The 16,522-nt window shown below is 35.9% G+C and overlaps 1 long non-coding RNA gene across 2 annotated transcripts in view; it reads left to right on the top strand.

Moving 5' to 3' along the window:
- The window catches only part of LOC131096070 (uncharacterized), a 75,525-nt gene that overhangs the window by 7,555 nt on the left and 51,448 nt on the right, over positions 1 to 16,522 (top strand). The gene's annotated exons all lie outside the window — the stretch shown is intronic.

The following is a 16,522-nucleotide window of genomic DNA, read 5'->3' as shown; positions in this document are numbered from 1 at the left end:
TCTTGTACTTGTGAAGTTTCTCAATACTTAAGCAGACATATTAAGGGGTAAGGAAAAATATAAAAAGATGAGATTATTTCAGGGAGAGACTCAGCAAGTTTTCAGAAAAAGGAATACTGTATTTCAAATAAAATAAGATTGTTTTCAACTGGAAGAGGCTCACATTTATATTACCACTGAAACTTCTGCCGAAAGGGGAGGAAACCATAACTGTAGACAGTAGTTCAAAAGGAAGTTCTGTTACAGTACAGATAAAAAAACCCCTTCTTCTTACCAAGTATAAAATATGTAATTAATGCTGAAATTCTGCATACGCCTTGAGTACTGAGCCCTGAGTGTAGATTGCTTAATAATGTGTCCAACAGCCTTAATGCTGAAACCTATACAGGGAAATAATGATGACAATAGCATTCACCAAACACAAAACTAAGATATTCTTTCATTGAAACTCCTCCAGCTCTAACAAAGACAGCATTCAAAAACAACAACAACAACAAAAAAGCAAACAAACCACAAAACAAAACAAAACAAAACGAAAAAACAAAAGAAAACAAAAAAACAACCCAGCATTTGAAAGACCACTGTAGATGCTGGACATACTGGACATAGACTGATTCTTGAGTTAAAGACAGACATCCTCTAGCCAAAAGGAGTAACTCAAACAAAGAAGAGACCTTCAAGTTGAAGACTTTCAAGTTCCAGACCTCTAGTTTGAACTTATCTATGTTTTCACACATCAGTAGCTTCAGCAGAGTTAGAAATACCCAGGATGTGTAATGAAAACAATCTCTATCAGTAGATACGGCACAAACACGATAACATACGTTTCCCAAGCCTAGCGCAATTGTCAAGTAATTACTGTTTGTCAAGACAACACACTTGATAGTCAGGGTCACCTAACCCCAGGTCATCTCCTTCTCCCTTGGAGTGAGGCAGCTCTCAGTAGCGCAGCTGCCCAGCTCTCTTTCCTCGGCTCTGAAGCCAGGCTGCAGACGCGGGTTTCCCTGCCGCATGCAGCCAGAGAGCCGAGGCAGGCGGGTGGCAGGGGCTCAGCTCCGCACCGCGATGGCTCCAACAGGCAGCAGATGCTGCGTTTTGTTCCCTGGGAAGGAGGGCCCGTGCGGGTCAGAGGCGACTCCTGACAACTGATTATTAACCAGGCCTTTCTAAAGCACTTGCAAGGCCCATATTGTGTTTGTTTAGGACCCAGAACTACAAGTGCATGTTATCGGCAGACTGGGTGAATTGCTTGGTGTCTCTGAGTTCAATTACCAATTCTAGCTACCTTTTAAAACAGAAAAGAGAATAGCCTTGTCTCATGCAGTCTATTTTGGCCCAGTTTTATATTTCCTTTTTTCCCCTTTCATTTTAAAGACTCTTATTCAATTAAATATATCCTCTTTATAAAGTGTTACTCTTTCTGCTATCTAGATTGTGATGTCATGCCTGCACAATTTTTATTTAATCATTTATATAAGGGACTTCTTATTCTTAATTTTTACATCTTATGATAGAAAGTTTAATGGCTTCTCTTTACCATGACTTTGTCTTCCAATTATAATTTATAAAAGTGTGTGTGTAGATGGAAAATGGAATTAAATTTAAATGTAGCAAAAGAGACCTTAATTTTTTCTCAGTTAAATCAAACATCTATAATGAACACAACATGTAAGAATAAAAAACTTATCAGAACATACTGTATTGAAAACTGATTTATTCAACAAGGATGAATTACTGCTAGTTGTGGAACTTAGGTGATTGTTTCTGGCTAGCATGACCTTCAAGACTGTACAACTAGTACATCTCATCCTCTTTCAGATTTCATTCACGCACCTAATGAGAAAAAATGAATTACCTGCTTTTTCATCTCCCAGTAGGTTTTTCAATTTTGAACATACTAGTCATTAATATAAAGTAGATGAGTACTTTAAAAGAGAAAAAGAAAAGCCATCAGAAGCTGGTTCCACATTTTGCAGGTTATAATTCCAAATGCTCTGCCAGTGACTTCCACCCCTTCAGTGGTTTGACTTTATCTAAAACTTTGACATAAAAAATGTGTGGCATGGTATTTTTATTTTGTTATTTTAAAATACTATAGTAAATTTAACCTTAATACTGGCTGCCCTTATTTCATAATTAATTTTAAGTGGTCTTGTTAAGGAAATAAACTTTTAATTTAAAGAAAGCATACATATAGAAGTCATTAATCGTTCCAAGAGACCACACAAGTAATAGAGAACATGAGTTCTCTCCTTTTTCTTATAGCCATTTATACTATAATATGTTGAAACCAGCATGGGTCCCTACTGTGCCTGCTGATGCACATGCAGAGTTAAAGAGACAGAGCCCTGGCACAGAGGTTTGCCTTCATCTCCTCAGTACCTGAGGCACTAGAAGTAAGAAGCCAATCAGGATAGGCTGTTTCTTTAATGCACTGGCTGTTCAGAGGTAGATTTACCAGCAGCAGGAGGGAAAGGGTGAAAGGATGCATTGAAGAGCTCTAGATCCTTCCCTGTTCCTCCACCCATTGTTCTCTTCCTCAAGTTATAGCTGCATCGATGCCTATCTACTGAAAACTGAACAGACTTCGTGCTAACCAGGGAACTGAACATAAGAATTCACCATCTTAATCTCTGCTAAAAATAGAGACTTATCATAAAACTTCCTTGTCCTTGCAAAGTGACTTAGAAGGATAAATCTACTGTCAGGACACCTTCCCAAGTTTAAAGGGGAAGGAAAGTTATTTCTGAGAATTTCCTATAGTTGTGATTCTGGCTTGCTGCATTTTGGAACATGACTTACAGATTGGTATTGCAGATCTGTGGATTTGGTATATTCACTTAAGATGGATGAGAACAAAATTCCTCCTCCTCCCAAATTACTGCGATGGAAACAACACTATCCCATGGATTTTCTATGGATCCACAGATCCATAGAATCCCATGGATTTTTCTTGCTCTTTTCATTGCCCCGCTCAAAGATTTCCTCTCTGTAATAAAGAGAATCTGAAAGCCAGTATAAGGAACAAGAAAAGTCACTACTCAGAATTACAATGGCATCAACAAGACTCTAGAGAGAGAAAGATGAGTAAAGTTTGATTTAAGGAAGGGCAAGATAAGGTGAGAAAAAAAAAGAGGTAGAAGCATTTCATCAACATATGTCAAAAAATCTTTGAAATAGTACAGATTGGGAAGTTGAGAGTGCAGTAAAAGGAATAAGAATGACTAAGGTTGACTCTCGTTGATTGAATTCAAAGAAGGGACAGTCCTGAAAGTATTTTGTTTCATTTTTGCAAAGACTGGGAGTAGGTCATGATTCCTAAACAAACTTTAAGAATACTAGAGAGGTCAGACTGCTTCAGGCCAGGCATACATTTAACCATGTCCAATAGCTGACAAAAGCCACTTCTTATCCAAATATTCCCTCAGTGAACAGCAGGACCAGGACAAGAACATTTGATAATGCCCATACATTAAAGCATCCAACTTTGTTTTAGCTTGGAAGGTTTCTTGTACCTGATGTGGTTTGTCCAGTCAGTGACTTTCACTAGATCTCTCCTCCAGGCCCTTATGCAGTCTCTCCTTAGTTTGTGAGAACTTTGGTAATCTGTACTGTCTTTAGTAAAGGAATGCTGTGAGTATAATACCCATGAGCATATAAAGTAATACAACTTATTGTATTATTTACTTCGAAGAGACCTATTGCTGTCCTCTGATGCACCCTTATTCTTTCATTGCTAGAGAAGGTGGAAAGTTGACCTCTGTCCATCCTTTCTGTTTGTGACTTTAAAACATTTATTACTGGTTTGAAAATGCAAATTTTTCTGTTTGTTAGAGGGGTGCTGTAGCTACAGTGTCTGAAGAGGACTGCATTGCCCCAGGGCTGGATATCTATTTCTTCTTAGCTCTGCCAATCCACCACCAGTCTGCCTGCTATCTGTGGCAGATGCTGAAGCTGCTATTGCAAAGAAGTCCTTCCAAGATCCTGGGGAACTGGAAGCCTAGATGAGCACATTCTGAGAGAGCCATTCTTTTCCACTGTTAGGAAAGATGCATTAGAGGAAAAGATGCAGTCATGCATATTGTGCTCTTAAAACCCTGCTGGTCTTTCTGCAAGCAGAATCTAAAAGAATCGTGCGGAGTGGAAATAAAAAGAAGAAAATTTGCCACTGCACAGAAATCAGCCCCATTCCAATAAAATTACTTGCTAATAACTAAAGCTCAAGGAATCAACGTAAACTTTATCTAAAATTGGAAGCAGAAAACTGAAGCTAAAGTAGTTCAAGCCTCCTCTAAAGGAGGAGGACATTGTTTCTAGAGTAGACCTTAAGTGGGCACAGTTAACATCATAATGAAAACCACAGAAGCTTGTGAGAGTTTCCTATTATTTCAGTAGGAGATTCTTAACTCATGCAGTATTCTCCCATTTTCCTTGCAATGTGTTTTACAAGACACAAAAATATTTCTCAGGCAGACAGGAAAACACAGTTTCTATTAGTAAAAAATCATACAGACAGGTAAGACAGGTCTCCATTGTTAGGTAAAAATATAAACTAAAGCCTTTCCTAAATCTTACTACAGGTTAAGGTATATTGTATCATTAAACAGAAGAAGATAAGCAGCTAATACTGAAAAATGCACTTTTAGAGAAATTATATAAACTCCACTTAGTGTTCAAATTATTTAACAGTCCTGTACTATTGAAGTAGAAGAGGCTAAGGGAGGCTGACCATGCCAGGATAGTCAAACAGAAAGTCTTTTCATTCAGGTTTGTGAGTAACTCTAGTTAAAGTGACTCTATTTGACACAAAATGATCTGCACTGTTGCAAAATAGTTTCTGTCAGCAGATTTCACTTAGGCAACGCCCTGTCTATCAGCTATAATCATACCAGGTTTGGCTGCAGGATCTGATTATTATTTCAGAAGGGGATGTCTGGCTAAGCAGGTAAAGAGAATGTACTGAAAGTTTCACAACACACAAAGAAAGATAAAAAAAGGCACACAAAGCCCATGTTATAAACAAGTAAACAAAACATTTTGTCAGGAGTTCTCAGTATCCCTCTAGTTAGAACAGGACACCTATTTGTATCTGTTATGAGCAAGCACACATTTCGAAGTCTTCATTTGAAAAATGTGACTCTGGAAGACAGATCAGTGCCATTGACTCCCTGCTATGATGGCTAGATATGCTGATATGATGGTAGAAAGGCTCAAGGCTCTAACATTTTCAGCTCTAATCCCAAATATTTCCTCATTCTGACTGCCTTAACTTAGAGCTGTATGTCACATAAAAGCTTCTGAGGATGATCTTGCCCCTTACTGGCTTGTTGACAAAAATATATGATTAATTATCATGTTGATTATTGGCACTTGTTTGGGAAGTCCCTGAAAAACAACCCCAAATTTATTTATTGTTCAAGGCAGAGAGTACTGACTGAAATATTTATATGGTGAGCAGGCATCTCCTAAGCACCACAAAGATTTTGAATGTGAGCAGATCCCTGTCTCTGAATAGATCTGTCTGTCCCCCAGACCCTTGGTACTTCAAGGTAAGAAGGCAACACTGTAATGAGTCTAATTCATTCAAAGTTTAATGAGGAGAGGACTCCTTTGTGTACCCCAGACACCTGATGCAGCAAGTACCAGGTCATTGCAAGGCTGTGCTTTCAGAATGTAGCTCAAGTACAAAATGTTTTGGGAGAGACTATAAATGCTGAGAGGTTTTTACTGATCTTGATGACCTAGAGGCTGATTTAATTGACCTGTTGCTGTCTACAACCTCTCCTCTGGGAAGTAAAAAGCTCTTGATAATATGATGTCTCACAGTAAAACCGTAACAAAATGTTTTAAATTGATGTTGCTTCTGTAAGTCTGAGAATTGTTGAAGATACAGTTTTAGACTTGTGTGAACTGAATCAATGATCTGTTGTGGTACTGCACCTCAATGCTTTGTCTTCTGAAGCCGGCTCTGGTGATGGGTATTTTTTCTGGGAGGAGGCAGGGCGAACACCAAGTCAGCAGAAAATTCCCGTTTGGTTCACAAGACTCAAGGGTAGGACTCTGTAATGTAATCCAGAGTTCCTATGAGGAATCTAATGTCTTTTCTCTGCTGCATGCATCCCTATGTAAAAATAGACATCTTGCAGGCTGGCAGTTCAAAATCCCTTAGGATTAGTGATTGGTTAGGAGATCATGGATACTACTCCAATTGGAATTTGAAATAGCAAGCAGAATTGCTGAGGCACTGATAGTTGACACTGAACTGTTAGGTCTCTCACCCTTCCTGTAGAGACAGAAGGTTCTGCCCCTGATTTGGAATGGTACATTTGCTTCTGCAATCAGTTGTAGAAGACACCCTCTTTCTGGTGTTAGCTGTTTCTAATAAACTGGACAGCTTGTTAGAGAATGAGAGAGGAAAGCCACGAGGCCAGCAAGTCACTCAGCACTGTGTATGACACCAGGCTGAAATACAAAGACAGTCACTACTATTGGGGCTATAAATACATAAGGCACTTAACACAAAGCCAGCCACTATCAAGGTCCCTGCAAAGAGTATGCAAGCAGTAAAATTAGTCTTTTCAGGACCTGAACTTTAAAATACATGAACCAAAGACATGTCATATTTCTGAGGAGTATTTTATCCCTTCTACATGTATGGGCAGCAGCTTGTACTGGAATTCATGTTCCTCTTGCCTCCATCAGACTTCCCTGCCAATACAAGTGGATCCTGATAATGGATATGCCCCAGAAGATCAGAATCCCAGCTTTTAGGACACTGACAAAGAGACAATATCTTTAATCATAACTATAGCTTTACTTGTAGAATTTAGAAATAAACTGATCTCTGTTTAAGGGAAGTCTTCACTCTCTCCCTCCCTTCCCTGCTTTCTGTTTCATCTCAGAAAGAGGAAATGTAACTATGGGATATGTTGGTCCCTGAAGAATCATGCTAGGGAAAATGTTAAACACCAGTAACCTATAACTCCATTATCCATATAAAAAGAGGTACATCTAGTATGTTAACTCAAACTGTATTTTCCTAAAGGTCATTAGGGGACTTAATTTATTGTATGAAATTAATTATACTATTACAACTAAAGTTAAGTAAATCACGCAGTACATGATTTCCATCTCTGTGGTATGATGGAAATAATTAAATCATTCACATTTGTATTCACATGGCTATTTAATGGCCTGAGGTCAGTGGACATGAGGGTGCTTCAAGTATCTGCTGATACCATTTAATGGACCTTTTTGTTCAAATAACTTGTCCTTGCACTCATGGGGCACATGCACACCAGCAATGAAACACTTCTATGCAACCACTCAAAGAGGCATCCAAGAGTACCCCAGAAAAGTTATTCATGTTCTTTATAAAAACTGGGCAATTAAAGTACCTGTCTGCGTTTTGGCCAACTTAGATGGAAAACTGGGTTATATAAATTAACACACACAGACACTGAATTAATAAAGTCATTATCTCTTTATGCTGTTGCTGTACCTCACACTATTAGTCTGAAGAGCCCAAAACTGCATAGAAATGCAATTTCTAGTTCTTCAAATAAAATATTTTTCTTAATTCTGACATTTTCTTATTTATTTCTCAAAACTGGCCAAAAACCTTAACACTCCTAAATATTAACACTTTCCAACATATATCTTTCTGATATGCAGTTTGTGCTACCTCATTCAGTCCAACTGCACTTATGTTAAAAACGGGGATTACATTACATAATTAAATCTGCTAAAATGGAATAACTCAGAATAACTGCACATGATGTTCTACCAATTCTACTCCAATCATATATTCTTCTGCCAACTTAAATATATATTATATCATTCCAGTTTCCTTGCATGTGGCTGTTTACCTCACTGCATATATTTTTTCTTCCTAACCACCTTTTAATTATTCTGGTTTTGGATGTCCATATTTAATCTGTAAGTAATATTTTAAAAATTATTTAATGATAATTTCATTAACACCTTTCAAAATGGGGGTTATATCCATCTATATATTATTAACTGTATGTTTCTGAGTACCATACTACTCAAAATAGATACAGTCATCTTATTGGGAATTGATTTCTGTAGTAGTTGCACTGGACTTCATGCAGGAAAACTAAATTTCTCATCCTAATAAATCTCCTCTGGTTACAGAAATACTTTCTTTAGTCAGCAATTTTTTTAACTGTTCAATAAAATATTACATGGGAAAGCTTAAAAAATATAGTTTGCATTTGCAACTTCAAACTGTAAAAGCGAATGTTCCATTACAGAAGTTCTTAAATTAATATACATGTTGAGAAGCAAGTTCTTACAAGTAAAACCAGACAACTGTAGTTTTCAATTGTAAGTAAAAGAAGCTTTAGTATTTTTTCTCAATTTGTTTAACTGATTAAGGCATCTTGCAATTTAAAACCATTATTCTCTCTTCAGGAGATCAGAAATTACATTTCTGACTTACATGAGAAGTCAAGCCACGCAACTTTTAGAGGCCTCTCAAAAGCAGTATTCACTTCTATCCAGGAATTATATTTTCCTATCCTTGTAAAAAACTGTAACTTAAGCATTCTAAAATTATTTGCTAGACATGTTCCTCTAAAAACTTCTCTCTACACTGATTTCCTTCTAAATAAACTGAACTAATATAAAGGTGCAGTGTTATGTGAGTCATATTTTTGAATAATTCTATTCAAGCTGACAACAATCTTTATTCAAATCGACTTGCATCATGAAGTTTTAAGACTTTGTTGGTCTCTTTCTAAGTTAATTCTCAAACAGCATAAAAAGATGCCTCCTACTTCAAAAAGAAACAACAACAACAACAAAAAAAAAACTAACAAACCATAAACTAAAGCCAAGTAAATCTAAATGGTTCAGGTGCAGTATTAAACAAAAAAAGTCGTACTGGAACCCCTTGGTTCCTTATCAAGATAACAAGATAAAATGAGCCACAAAGTTGAAGGGGTGCTCCTTTTCTTTTTTCCTCTCTGAGGTATTAGCTGAGTGAAAGCTATTTGATTCTCTTTACAATACTCACATTTTTAATACAGCTGCACCTAGTAAGTGAAACTTTTCTAACACAATTTGAGGGAAGAAGGTAGAATAAAATGTACATTTGCAAATGTTCGCAGCCTTTCCTGTTGCAGAACCAATATAAGAAAAACCACTGGAAGATGAACACTTTAATTTGAAGACTTTAATTATTGTTTGATATAAACACATAAGTCCTCAAACATCTAACAGAGTACAAAAGATAATTATTATTGATACTTTTCTCATCAGAAACCGAATACAACAGCAATAATTATTAATACTTTTCTCATCATCCTTCAAGTTGAATTTCTAAGAGAGAACAGACATGATAGCCAGTTTTCTGAATAGACTGAAGTCTGTTGGTATTCTGAATAGTCAAATGATCTTTATTCCTTCAATATTCTTGTTCTTATGTTATATATTTTATGCTCTAACAGAAGCATATACATGGATTATTCCCATTTTAATCAAGGCTATGAATGTTGGTAACATGAACCATACATTTTCTTTGATATTGTTTTTGAGTACAGGAAAATAAAATAACTTGAGGTTTGGAGCAGAAATAGAAGTGATTCTTTCTAATATCACTAACTAATTTCACTTTAGGGTTCCATTATCACAGCATAGATACTAGGTTTCATTTTTATTACTAACAGACTTTATTTGTCACTGTAAAAATAGCCTGTTAACCACAGAAAGTAAAATCCACCATCAAAGTTCTGGTTTCGTTTAGGAATCAGACTTTTTCAGAAATTCTGTCAAGTAGCAAACCCTACTTATCTATATGTGACTTAAAAGAAACTACATGTGTTTTGAATTCAGAATATTTCCCTGTAATACCTACAAAGCTATACATACCTGAAGAGCATGTGCTAGAGAGAAGTAGAATTCAAGAAAAAAGGGCACTGGCAATGCTGAAATTAGCTTCCTGATCAGAAAACCAAGCAGCGCAAGCAGAATAATAGCACTGCTTGCATGAACATGTCGGATGCTTTATCCTTACTGATGATCTGTAAACAGAAATTATACATAAATAAACTTCAAATTTAAATAAGTGAAAATTAAAATACAAAAAGGCATAGAAAAGTCAAGAATACATCTATTAGAAGAAAAAGAAACCTGCATTTATGATGATTGGTCATGTGTTCAGACTATACAAATTTATGTCCACATTCCAAATTTATTTTTCAAGTTACAACTGAATATTTTGGGTTATCTATTGCGTGGAGCCAACAATTATGGAAGAAAATAGATATAAGAGCATTATTATAACAGAAACATTTTGTCTAATCTGTTCTAAATTGTCAATGAGGAAGATGCTGCAGCATCACCAGAAAATTCATTCCATTCTTTAACTGTCCTTGTACTTAAAAGGACTTTCTAAATATGTAACCTGTTCTTTTTGACTGTAAATGAAGATTTTTTTTCTTGTCCTTCTGCAATTAGGTACAAAAGACCATTGGTGGCCATCTCCTTCACAATAATCTTCAGATATCCTACTATTTTACCTAGTCTTCTCTTCTCTAGACTAAACAAATACCACTTTTTTGAAATATGCCTTATAAATTTTGCTTTCCAAAAACATTTTCACTCATGTGTTCTTCTATAGATTCCCCTTCACCTGAAAATTAAATTAATTTTCTTTTGTAGACTTTATTTTAACACAGAGATCAAATAATTTTACTCATTGATTTTTATTCTGACAATTTTGCATGTATGTTCTTTGATTTTGCTTCATCTGTAAAACTAGGTAGTATCCATACTACTTGAAATTTTATGGAACTGTAGAGCAGTAGGGCCCACAGACCCTTGAAACAAAATACACCTCTACATCCCTTCAGTAACTTTTTTTTGGAAATCAGTAGTGACAATTTTCTTTGCATACAAAGTAAGTCACTTTTTTTTTCCCCCTTTATTCAAAAAACTGGATACACGAAGGATTTTGTCTATATTCTTAGTTTTACATTTAACAGCTGAAAAAAGAATTTTAATATTCTTAATAAATAAGCGGACAGATGGATGGATGGACAGACAGGCATAAATCCAGTTTTTCTTGGAGAATCAACTATAATAAAAGGGAGATTTGACTCTCATCCCATATCTCTATTGTCTCAAAATAGGTAATGTCTGCTGAAATACAGTTAGAAGGATGTTGGTAGTTGAAGAACACTAGGAATCTCTTTTTGATGATTACACAACTACTAGTTTGTGGTTAAAGTATGTCCTATTTTGCATTATTTTCAATGAGTTTTGTGTGAATGAAAAAGAAATATTGTGGATCAAGAAAAGTGAAATAGAGGATTTAAGATAATAACAGATCAATTCTGCAGCAACTGTCTGTATTCATATTTACTCCCAAATGCCTGCCATTAGAGATCCCAGTCTCTTTACTTTTTTTCTAACCACAGATGATTTATTCCAGGAATCTTTGAATTATTTCCTTGGAAAGAAGGTGGCAGGGGTGGCAGGGGAGGTGAGGGGGAGAAGAAGTGATAAACTGCAGAGCAGTTTATGATATTTAGCCCAGATTTCCCTCTTCTTTGCTCTACTTCACTTGTGCAGACTGTGCAACTATACCATAATCACATATGAAAGTTCTTCTCAGAAGTGGTTTCTACAGTTTGGTTTAGCTTTTTATTATTCATGTAGTTTATTCATAGAGTATTTTCATAATGAATTTCTGAAACGCAGCAGTTGTTCTTTGTAATCTAGTTAATCTATCAATGGGCAAAATATCCCTAATGTGCTCTCAACAGGCTAAATGAGTAAAGAGGCTGAAGGACTCCTTGCAGCACTACACTCCTGCTCAGAGCCACCCAATCTCAATCTCCAGAAAAGCCTCTACCCTTCAGCCAAACTTCTGAATGCAGTTATCTCCTCCCTCCCATACTTCCAGCAGCTCCTAAAAACTGTCCCCCCTCACTTCCTCAGGAAACATAGACAGGCAATCCCTTCAACAAGTGATTATTTAAGCAGGAGTGATGGGCACTGAATGCAATCACAATGAACAGAGGAGTCTATGAAGACTTATTTAGCACACTCGTCCTATCTGCTGTAAGATTTTTCAGAATCTCTTTTTGCAGAAGTCTTGAAGCAACTCTTTACCTCAAAACAGGAACTACCAGTTCTGGCAGTTCAGACACTAGGTTTAGCATATATAATGTACTCCAGAGAGAAGTGGGTAACTTCAAATATTTTGTTTGGCTGTTTCATGTAATTTTCTAAAACTATACTTAAGGGCATTACAGCATTGTAATTTTATATAATTCACCTGCGTTTTCAAAATACAAGGTCATTATAAGAAAGAAAATTTCTTTATATGCAGCTAGGTATGTAATATGTGTGACAGATTTGCTTTATGTTATTCTTTATGTGCATCTAATTCCAGGTTCTTATAGTATCCATTGATATTCTCTTCCTTTTTTTAATGTAGTTTCTAGTATTGGCAAAAACATAATCCTACTGATGTAAAGCAAGCCAAATGTACAGATTTGTACATTCATACTACAAAAGGGATTTTTCATAATGCAGTTCCCTACTGTTGCACATCCGGTCCATGGCAATATGGTAAAGCCAGATCAGCCGGTTTGTTCCTCCAGAAAAGCTGCCTGCATTTCTGCAGAACAGCTTCTCCAAATGCTAAATCTACAGGCAAATTTATGCTGAATTGTTGTTATGATGGTCTATTTTCTTACCAGCATTCCATTAAGAATAATTTAATATTAAGAACTGTTTTCAAATCCCTACTCCTAATCTTACATCTCAAACTCTTGGCTATTTTCCTTTGATCTATAGCATCCTACAATTTTGCCCAATTTCTTTCATTTAGTTATTTTATGACCTCACCACACACCAGAGTAGCTGACTGCTTTCAGAATATGTATTTGTTTTTATTTGAGCAGTTTATTTCCTGTCTTTACCTCTAAGTGACTTAAAAGACAATACTCAACTGAATGCTAATTGATCATGGTCCAGCATTGTCTGATGTGCCACATTTTCCTTTCCTTTTTTATTTTGTCTTCAGACTTAAGCACTTAATCCCAGGTCACAAAGAAGTCTATGAAAGTAATTGCATTTTCCCTTTTTGTGCAGTTTTGCCTTCACATAGTTTTCTACAACCTGTAAAATTAGAAATTACTATGGAAATAACTGGTGACCTCACAGGTCAAAAGGTGACCTGGAACCTAATGGTAATTATATCACATACTGAACACCTGTCCAAGTAATACAGATATTGCACTCATTCCAAGACATTACTGCATATCAGTTTGTTTGAAAGATGTATAAATATTCAGTAGAGCCCTTATCCCATCTTGTGCATGATGAGGTGACTATTTTATATTGAAGCATGCCCACTTCAGCATCAGCTCCTTCTCAAATGTCTCAGAATAAAATACCACAAGCATATTTCAGGCTTTTATCCTACAAGGTAGATGAAGCTCAAACTGTATTTTAATAGTGAACAAAATCTATTTACCCAAATGGTCCTATGCTGAGTTCTTTATTGTAACCTTGCTTATCTTGAAAAGAATATTCAGTCATCTGACTGGCTTTCAGGTTTCCATGTTAAAATACTTCCACATCAGATAAGTACTGTTTTCCCTTCTATTGTCCTCTGACTTTCTTAAATTACCAATTTTTCAGATTTCTGGTCAAGAAATAGTAGTCTGTAAGACTACTGGTTTTCATGCCATTGCATTTTTTATTTAAAACAAGCTAGTACAGTTGTAATTATTGCCAACTGGATGTAGTTCCTAAGGTTACATCCGTGTTACTGAGCTGAGAGGGCTCAGGCACAGACTTGAGCTCTACCATGTAATAATCCACACCCTTTAACTGTTAGCCTTCTCTTTGGTGTACTTTTGGCTGAGGCCAACAAGCACTCAGGTAAAATACTGCAGGATTTGAGGAATAGCATGGGTTAGGGATTCTTGTAGCAGACAGTACAAATGAGGCTACCCTGGCTCAGGAGAGCAGGTGGGTTAGCCAGGCAAACGTGAGCTATAGTCTGCTACTGGCTCTTAACTGGGCTGTGGTGCATTTTCTTTTCTATATGACCTAAGAAATTAAATGCAGCAAAAAACTGGTAGAGAGATACCTTCATATGATGCCAGTCTCAAACCTGCACAGAGGACTGAGCTGTTGGTGAAGGACAGACCAGCGTTAGGCTGACTGTGACTTCCCAAAGCAGGCAAATTCTCAGCCTGTGAGTAGGAAAGGATCTTGGCTACCTTGTGCTACCTCCACTGAGGAGAACAACAGTACAGAATCTGGAATCCTTCATATTTTCAGACACTTTTCTACATTCTCAATTACCATTATTGTTCACTGTTTCTTCAACTATCTTTTCAAATAAATGATCCAATTCATAGACAGTGGTCTTAGGACTTCCTTTTATTCAGTATTATTCTGTGGGGGAAAAAAAAGGAAAATTAACTGCTCAAGAAACTTGAAAAAAATCTGCTTTCTTGTATTCTTTTAAGATTTTCACATACTTTCAGAATATATTAGCCAAATTATACTAATTAAGTGGATAATTAGGCATTCTTAGATAGCATCACATGGTCTGAGCTCTCTTTCTGTTCTTTCTTTGCATGATGGCAAGTTTAAAGTTCTCCTTTCCAGTTCCTCTTCCTTTTCTCCAACTTTATACTTCACTAAACATTTTTTACAGTGGATTCTCTCTTATTCTATTGCAATGTTACTCTGAACCAGCTTTTTGCTATTACTCTTCAAAATCATTCTGTCAGTCTTTCTGTCAGTGTTTTTCACAGTATGTTTACACTTCTTCTGGCCTTTTTATTAAACCAGAAGTATTGTACAGTTATAAGGTCTTAATGTTAGATCTAGCATCTCCTTTTTTCCTGATCACTATCAGATCCAGTACTGAATTAACTCTCATTATTTCTTCCAGTTGTTTTAAGTACTGTACAAAAATCCTGTAACCTATTTTGAAGCACCTCTTGCACAGAACTCAAATTCCTCTTTTACAGCTTTTTATACATTTCCATATATACAACAGTATATGTATGCATAACATGAATATAATACATCTGTATATATATATATGATAATCATGGAGACCCTCATAGGCCTAGAGAAAGTCAAACAAATCAAACCTTCAACACAATCTTCATGGATTTTTCTTCTTCCATTTTCATTTGTGAAATTATTTCTGTGTCTGCCAGCCATGTGATCTTGCAGAATCTGCAAGCAGGGTGATTGTTTTATAAATGCTATTTATGTTTCCCTTACCTTATATTCCTTATATAACTACAGATAGTTACATTCTATTTATGTCTTAGCCAGGCCTGTTTCTAATGCAATCAAAGAACAATTCTTGGAATTTGTAGTGGTATTGCATCTCTAAAGACCACCAGTACCTAAGCTGTATTTATGAACAGAAAGACCTATTTTTTCATTATTATTTTCTGCAGGACTTTATAGATTATGTTTTCACATCTTAATGTAGCAATTCACTCAAATTTATTCTCCTCTGGCAAATGTTTCCCTATGGTTACACTTACTCACTTGCTGAAATATCTTTCCTGTTTTGTTAGTATTTTCAGCTATGCTTTCCTTACTGTTCCTAATAGATTTAAAAAGAAAGACATTTTAACTGATTTTTTAAAGTGAGATTTTATCACTCAAAAATCTCAAATCAAAAATACACAAAATTGAGTAGAGAAATAATCTTATCATCAAACTACAAGTCTGAATTTTAGATTAGTAGTATTATTAAAAAAAACAATAGTTTTGTGACTTAAGCTACACCAGTACAGTACTCTCAGAACTAGTTTTCTAAAACGGTGCTAAGTCACTTTGATGTACTTCCTTCTAACAATAATATGCCATTGTTAAAATTGTATTATTTTTCATGATGAGCAAGGCTCTAGTCCATAGCAACTCTGCTGTAAAATGAATAGGAGTATTAAGTCACAGATTATTTCAGGATCTGTGTTGCCTTATATTGTTAATAGAAGGGACAGATCTTCAGCAATCAGTGGTGAGTTAAATCTATGCTGTCAATGTGAATCATTTGAGGGTATACTGCAGAAAGCCAGATCAGGTTTTACATGGGTTTTAATATTCTTTTGCTCTCTATGGATAATTTTCATATAGTCTTTCTTTATAAACTTTGTTGCAGTCAGTGCAACTTAATTTCAGCAAAAACTTTCTGCTTCTACTGTTCAACACAAACTCCTCAATGGTGTAACTATTTTAGAGATTCTGAATTTCCTCTGCTTTCTAACCATTGTCTGTAATGTCATCCTCATGCTCAGTACACACATCTGGCAAAGGTGTTTTGTTAATGGCCTCCAAATTATGCAAAGTCCTGCAGGTAACTACGCTAGTTAAAAACTTCTGGGCACCATAAATGACTCTCACTCACACCTCCAATAATTTTCTAGTATATTGTTATTATTAGTGCCATTATTTTTGCTATATTTTACACATGCCTGTATAAAGCAAAAGTTCTGAACAT

The sequence above is a fragment of the Melospiza georgiana genome, chromosome 2 (assembly GCF_028018845.1).
Source record: "Melospiza georgiana isolate bMelGeo1 chromosome 2, bMelGeo1.pri, whole genome shotgun sequence".
Taxonomy (NCBI): Eukaryota; Metazoa; Chordata; class Aves; order Passeriformes; family Passerellidae; genus Melospiza; species Melospiza georgiana.
This window is presented reverse-complemented; position numbering and strand designations above follow the sequence as displayed.